At 49.6% G+C, this 7426-nt stretch overlaps 1 protein-coding gene across 2 annotated transcripts in view; it reads left to right on the top strand.

Moving 5' to 3' along the window:
• The first annotated feature begins 379 nt into the window (after positions 1-379).
• The window catches only part of FAM3D (FAM3 metabolism regulating signaling molecule D), a 40455-nt gene continuing 33408 nt past the window's right edge, over positions 380-7426 (top strand). The window contains exon 1 of one of the 2 annotated variants that reach the window (XM_035275957.3): positions 380-474. The gene's annotated coding sequence lies outside the window, so the exon portion shown is untranslated. Of the gene's footprint in view, positions 513-7426 lie in introns of both variants that reach the window. The other variant, XM_017965003.4, reaches the window with a different exon arrangement.

Here is a 7426-nt window from a genome sequence, read left to right as displayed (position 1 = left end):
TGCTTGAATCCCCATCCTAATCTCCCTTCCCAAGGCTGGGGTAGCTCTGCAGGAAGGGAACAGGCATGGCCCTTCTCCCCAGGCCCCAGACAGGCTCTAGGTCACTCCTCAGTCAGGCAAGACTTTAGACTCATTTCCTCCCCCGTGAGCACTTAGATGAAACTTCCTCCTTCCTTGTGAGATTGTTTAACAGGGCAGGGAGAGTGGATGGCAAACTTCCTCGAATGAGGACAAAGCCTGAGCAGGGCGGGAGCAACTGGCCCGCTGGTGGCCCACAACACCCCATCTCACCCTCTGGGCCTGCTGCATCTAGAGGAGGGCCACCTATGAGGCCCCACCCCTCCAGCAACTGGGAGGTAGGACTCTAAGCAGCTGGCCCAGGGTGGCGGTCGGCTGGGTCAGGGACCCACGGCACCTGCTGGACCACCTCGCCTTCTCCACTGAAGCAGCAAAGTGGGAGCCTCGAGCCCTCGGGTACGTCTCCCCCAGAATGGAAAGGGCTATGCCTCCAGGTACACACCACTGAGAGAAGGGAAAATGGAGGTGGGGAGGGTGGGAAATAAGGAGTGAAAAAGCCTGAGACAGAAGGATGAAAGGAAAGAAAGAAGGAAACCACATAATCCAAGTGATTCCTGAGATCACTCAGGAAGGCAAATAGATTTCATCTGAGGCGCCAAGCCTAATGAATTGAAATCAGCCTGTGATAAGAAGGATTCTGGGGCTGGGTTTGGGCTCAGGGCAAAAGCCTGCTATGATTGATTAGCTATGTCTACCACAGGTACAAGAAGGAGTTGTGGGGCATGCCAGCCAGGGGTTTGATAACCCACACTGCAGGGGTTTTTTTTAACCACAGGGGTCTCTTGACATTTATTCTTTCATTCACTCATCAATTCATTCACAAAAACACATTCTGATGATCAACAATGAGCCACACAAATATTTGAAAAATAAAGAAGAAAGGAATGTTGTTCTTTGGCCCCAAATCTCACTTTTCTCATAAGGTAATGTTCTGAAAAGTTATGACAAAGGTGCATGGACCTGAGAGATTTTCTAGCTCTGTAATGATGAGCTGGTCCCTGTCACTAAGACTCAGTTTCTTCATCTGTAAAATGGGAGAGAGAATCTGAATATCTCCTGTCAATCCCTGTAGTTCTCATTGTCTAGGCAACTATGATAATAATCACTGAAGTACATAAAATAACATGTATGATGTTCTAAGTGCTCCCCATGTAATAATGCATTTAATCTTCCTATCGCCTCTACAAGGAGAGCACCATGATTAGTCCCACGCTGCAGGTGGGGAACAAAGGCATTGAGAGATTTAATAATTTGCCCGGGCAATCTGGCTGCAAAGCATGTGCTTCTGCCCACTATGCCACAGTGACTCTACCCTGCAGTGGATTCTCAGTCCATGGCTGGAAGTGGGTGGCCTGGGTACAGGAGTGTCCTTCCAGATGATTCATCCCCTGAGCATTAATTGAGCAGTTCCACGTGTCAGGTAAACAAGACACAATGATTAACACGATGAGGTATCATATATAGTTCTAACCAGAAAGAAAAGACTTGCATAGACAGTCATTTTCAAAACAGTTTTGACATACGCCACGGAGATAGCCTGGGAATCAGAGCAGACTTCTCCCAGAAGATTAAATTTGCTAAGGAATGCTGGGTCCTTCAGGAGTGAAGGGCAGGGGAGGGAAAGTTTGGGTCAGTGGAGAATCTCTGTGAAGGGGGAATGGGAGGAAAGAAAGAGGAGGGCATGATGGCTCAGGCAGGAGAGGGATAGTAGCTGGCGGTAGGAGATGAGGTAAGTGAGGTGGTTGTGCCCAGGTCCGAGCAGGCTGGGGAGGAATATGCCATTGCTCAGCATCTGCCCAAGTCTGCACATATGCCTGTCTGCCCTCATGCACCTGGAGGTTTAGGGGCTTCTGTCTCATGGCCATCGTGTGCACAGCTCCTCCTGAGTTCAACTCCATGTTTGCACACAGACCCTGCTGCTTCCCAGGAACTCCATTCCCATAGGAATGTTGAAGCCTCCGGAGCCCAGGGCCCTAACTTCCTCACTGGCACTTCCCTAGGGTGGGGGACGCTTGAAGTCATCATTTGCCAACATTTTCTGGTGCTGGGGCAGCCACTCCTCCTTGGAGAAGACCCACCTGTCTAATATTGGCAGGCCTGGTATGACTTCAGGTGGGTAGCCAACAGCCTACCTGGGGGACTGGCAGCCCCCGCCCAGCCTGCAGTCCCAGAGGCCAGGTGCCCTGGAGAGGGGCAGACACTTCCTACAGTTGGTGCCAATTCCTTGCTTCTGGAAGCTCAGAGATTTGCTCCCCCAAGCGCATGGCCTGGGGAGACAAAGATGTAGGGGTTGTGGGGAGAGCAACCCCGCTTCGGCATTTGAATCCAGTTCTGTGCTTTCCCAGCCGTGTGATCTTAGGCAAGCTGCCTATCTTATGGGCTTATCTGAGCCTCCCTTATCTCAAAAGAATGCAGACTTAAGTAAAATCCTTGGGATCTGATACTGTGAATTTTGAAAGAGACAGTGTGTGTAAAACACCTACCATGATGCTTGCCATGTAGTAGGTGCACAACATTGGACAGTGCTGTTGTCCAAGCTGTGCACCTCCTACACGCCAGGTGCTCTGCATGGAACTGGGCATTCAGGAAGTTCAAAGCCTAGTGGATAAATTAGTCACATCGACTATCGAGAGTAAAGGGAGTCAGGGATGGCGCAATACAAGAGAGGTGAGCAAGTTCTATTGATCAGTACAAACAGCAGTCCCAATAACAGGCAATGCATATGGAGGGTTGACTGTGTCTATAAAATGGTGCTGAGCACTGTCCATGGATTAGCTGGTTTAAATACAATGACTTTGCATGGAAGGTCTTCTCATCCCCATTTTGCAGATGAACTACTGAGGCCTAAGGAGGTGAGGTAACCTGCCTAGGGTGGCAAGGCTCTTGGTAGAGAGAAGCTTTATGCCCAGCTCCAGGATCCATGCTGCCGGCCGCCACACTCTGCTGCCCCTCCTACATGCACGCACATTGCAGAGAGAGTGATTCAGGCCTGCACAGGCCACAGAAGGGGGACTTCATAAAGAGGCCACATTCCACAAAGTATGGGATTCCTCTGGCAAGGAGAGGTGAGGGAAGCCCTGGTGGAGAAAGCCCCATGAGCTGAGGCATGGAGCTGGGAGCTGGGAGTCACCCAGCAGGGCCAGGGAGAGGCTAGGAGCCAGGCACAAGGCCAAGGCCTTGGATTGTTCTGCAGGTGCAAATGGCTGTGTTGGAGGAATACTCTGGTGAAACGTCAGGAGCAATGTGGCTTCTGGTATGGAAGCCATCAGGAAGGAAGTTGTTGCTGAAGACAGAGAAAAAGCCAAGAGTTGCCCTGATTCTTTAGGCCTCATGAGGACTGAAGTGTCCAAACCTCAGGAAGGTGGGAATATAATCCACATCTTTTTTGCAGATGTAACTGTAGTTTGAAATGGGAAAATCATGTATCAGGTAGGACTCTTCTGTATGCAAATGAGAGAAACCAACTCAAACCAGCCCAACAAATAAAAGACGTGTATTTACATACACAGAAAAGTCCAGAGATAATTCTGACTTCAAGAAGGCAGATGTAGGGGCTCAAATGACACCCCTAGCTCTGTGTGTCTGTCTCTGGTAGCCTTTTCTCCATGCTGTTCTGTGCTCAGACAGCCTGTCCTCGCGTGGTCCCAAAGATAAACATAACATCTCCAGTTTGGAGTCATCTCAGCTCAGCCACTCAAGCCAAAAGGCAGCTCCTCTCTGCTGGAAAGTCCTTCAAAACTGCTGGGAGGAGACTGGGCATGGTGGCTCATACCTATAATCTCAGCACTTCAGGAGGCCGAGGCAGGCAGATCACTTGAGCTCAGGAGTTTGAGACCAGCCTGACCAACATGGTGAAACCCTGTCCCTACTAAAACTACAATAATTAGCTGGGCATGGTAGCAGGTGCCTGTAGTCCCAGCTACGTGGTACACTAAGACAGGAGAATCGCTTGAACTTGGGAGGTGGAGGTTGCAGTGAGCTGAGATGGCCACTGCACTCCAGCCTGGGCAACAGGGTGAGATTCCATCTCAAAAATGAACAAACAAAACGTGCTAGGAAGGCTCTGGCCTTCTTGGGTTGGGCCACCCGCCCATGTCTGACCCCATCTCTACAATCCAGAGATAGAGCAAACTCATCTGCTAGGCCAGGACCACAGGGTCACTCCTGGAGCCAGAGAAGGGGATCACCCCCACCAACTGCATAGGAGGGAGAGGCTGATTTCCAAAGGAAAATTGGGGTGGTCAGCAAAAGAAGGGGGAACAGATGTCCACCACCCCCTGATTCCAACCGTCCCTACTTCATTAAACTACAGCTAGCAAAGTCACAGATGGCAGTACCACATAAGTCATTCTTATGTGACGCTAGACCAGCCACTTACCTCTCTAAAGCTCTTCCTCACTGGTAAATGGAGTTAAGAAAAAGAATCTGCCAATAAGATTGTTGGAAAAATTAAATGAAAAGACCCAGGGCTTAGTACTGGCAGAATACTAATAATACGTATTCGAATTATTATTGTGATTGTTATTAAGATGATCACTTCTTCAGTGAGATCTCCTGATCCCACCCCTCCCTAGGCAAGACTTATCCCATAATGGCTTCCCGAGCCACTGCTGACTTCCTTGTGGAGGCCGTCACGTTGCTTAATGAAAGAGGTCAAGACCCAGCTGTCTCAGACGGAAATAAATAAATTACCCACTGGGCGGGAGGTGAATGTCTTCATGCTTCATGCTTGATTCCGACAGGCCAGCAGCAGGCCTGCAGGCCCAGAGGGTGAACCCTGATACTCCACGCAGCCCCACCCTGATCCAGTTAGCCCTCTCTGGAGACACACGCCCAGGATCTCAGTGAAGAGAAATGCTGGGGTGGGCACAAGCTGGCCTCTGGGGCTAATGGGCCTGAAGATGTCCAGTGTCCTGAGATTTCTCCCATCCCCTCAGACACTGAAGGGAAGGGAAAGGGCTGTGTGCCTGTCCAGATGGCTTCCTCTCTTTCCAGCTGCTCTGCTAGGACCTGGAGGAACCCATTTTCCAAGTGGAGCACACCCTCTTCTTCAGCCTATTCTGCTTCTTTGAGAAGGGCGATGGAGGGTACAAGGGCATCTCCAAAGGAGAGCGCAGGAAAGCCGGCCTGATTAGCAACTGCTGCTTACGGCACACTTCCTCTGTGCCAGGTGCTGGGTTTTGGGCGCATTCTGGCCTTTAGTCTTCACTAAATTAGAAGTGGTGATGGCCATGTGAAAGGAAGCTGAGGCTGAGAGAGGCCTGTGTCCACAATCCCATGGCAGGACCTAGATAGGCACCAAAGCCCTCACTCTTAGCACCATGTTATCCAGACACCCAATTCCCAGGCCGCACGAGGCCTCTGCAAAGTCTCAGGGTGCAAATGTGACTGGAGCGGCCACTTAATAAGGGTGACCTAGGTGCCAGGTACTGAGCATGGTGCCTTCAGGGGATGATCTGTCAGGTGAATGGGAGGAAAGTCTTCCTGAAACCTATCTGAGGACAAGGAAGAGGTGGCTGACCGCTGCCAAGTGAGCAGAGCTCATGGAGCCACCTGGCTGAGGAGGGTACTGGCGGGTGAGAGGCATGGGGGTGGAAGAACAGACTCTTAGAAACTCACTCTTACCCCAAGGGAGCCTCCCCTCTCCATCACCTGCACTGAGCCAAGGGCAGGCAGGCTGAAGCTCAGCAAAGGGAACACCTGAGGCTCGAGTCCCCCTGGAGCTAAAAGAGGCCACACCTAGGGCAGAGGTGGGCAAACAACAGCCCACGGGTCAAATGTAACCAGCCACATGTTTTTATAAATAAAGTTTTATTGGAACACAGTCACGTTTATTCATTTATATATTGTCTGTGGCTGCTTTCCTCCTACAAAGGCAGAGTTAGTAGTTGTAACAGAACATATGGCCTGCCAAGCCCAAAATACTTACTATCTGGTCCTTTGCAAGTTGTCCTTGAGTTGCGCAAAGTGGTTAAGAATGTGGTCTCCTGACACACATCACCTGGGTGTATTTCTGGAATCTTTTCTATCTTTGACTTTCACCAGTATGAGACTTGACCCTGTGCCTTAGTTTCCCCTACTTCTTCATTGAGCTGTTGTAAGATTAAATGAGTTAAAATAAGTCAGAGTCTCGGGGCAGTATCTGGCATGGGGTGTTTATTGTGTTATTCTGAGAAGCACCCCAGGAACTTACGGAGTAAAACCCCTCAGAATCCTGCACCTTTTCATATCTTCTTGCATTTCCTGCCATGCAGCTCTGACTGGCCCAATAATTCTACCATTGGCCAGAGCTGGAGAAAACCATTAACACCAATAAATAAGACTAAAACAGGGTATAATGGGAATAATGGACTTATTTCCTTCCAAAATAAATGTCACTGGAACAAACTGTTCAAACCACAAGTCTTATTGTTTATGGATTTATTCACTGTTTATCTCCCCCTCTGTATTGATGACATGATCAATAATTGCCCATAAATTCTGGGCATTTACAAGAAGGACCATTTAGAGGATGAAAGGGAACCTCTGGTTACTTTGATTACTTCACACAGGCCTGGGCCACAATTGCGGATGTTCAGGATGGCTTTTGGGGGTGATGGGAGACTCACAGCAAGAGGCAACTGGGTCTGGGCAGAGTCGCCCACCCCCTGGTTCAGGGCAGGATTCATGGCAGTGCCCTGGTCATGTGCATGCATGCCTACATGTGTGCCTGTGTGTCTGTTAATATGCCAGTCACTTCCAGTCTCTGAGTGTCTCTGTTCCTTTTTCATTCTGTTTGTCTCTCTATCTCAGTCTTGCCTTGTTCTTTTGGGGTCTGTCTCCCTCAGACCCTGTCACTACGTCTGTGGAGTTTCCATCTTCCACACTCCTGCACACAGAATTCACTCTGCAATGAATCCTTGCTCAAGCAGCGTTGCTGGTAGAGATGAGTGGAACAGAAAGAAGCCCATGGAAGAACAGACAGAACCCCTCTTCCCCTGGTGACCACATTCTGTCTGCAGAATTTCCCAGGATAATGAGGAAAATAGCTGGACCTGAATTTCTAGAAGAGGCTGGTTAGGTTCTAAAGTCTGAGCATGTCTTCTGGACAGACTTCTGCTTTCGAGAAAAATGTTAAGAATGAGATGGGAAAAAAAAGAAGTCATTTAGATAGAGGGAAAAGCATCTAGCTTTTTACCCCCCAGTTTTCTTTCCCAAATGGAAATCCACTTCCTTCCTTCCAACAACATTTACTGCACACCTTCTATGTGCCTTGGTGGTAGCATCTGGCCAGGGATGACGAAGGCCTTCCAAAGCCACTGCCTGGCGGGGAAGCTGGCCTCAAAATCAGGGCTGACTGTGAAGGCTA

This window comes from Callithrix jacchus, chromosome 15 (assembly GCF_049354715.1).
Source record: "Callithrix jacchus isolate 240 chromosome 15, calJac240_pri, whole genome shotgun sequence".
In the NCBI taxonomy this organism is placed as follows: domain Eukaryota; kingdom Metazoa; phylum Chordata; class Mammalia; order Primates; family Cebidae; genus Callithrix; species Callithrix jacchus.
Note: the sequence above shows the minus strand (reverse complement) of the source record. Positions and strands in the feature narration are given on the sequence as shown.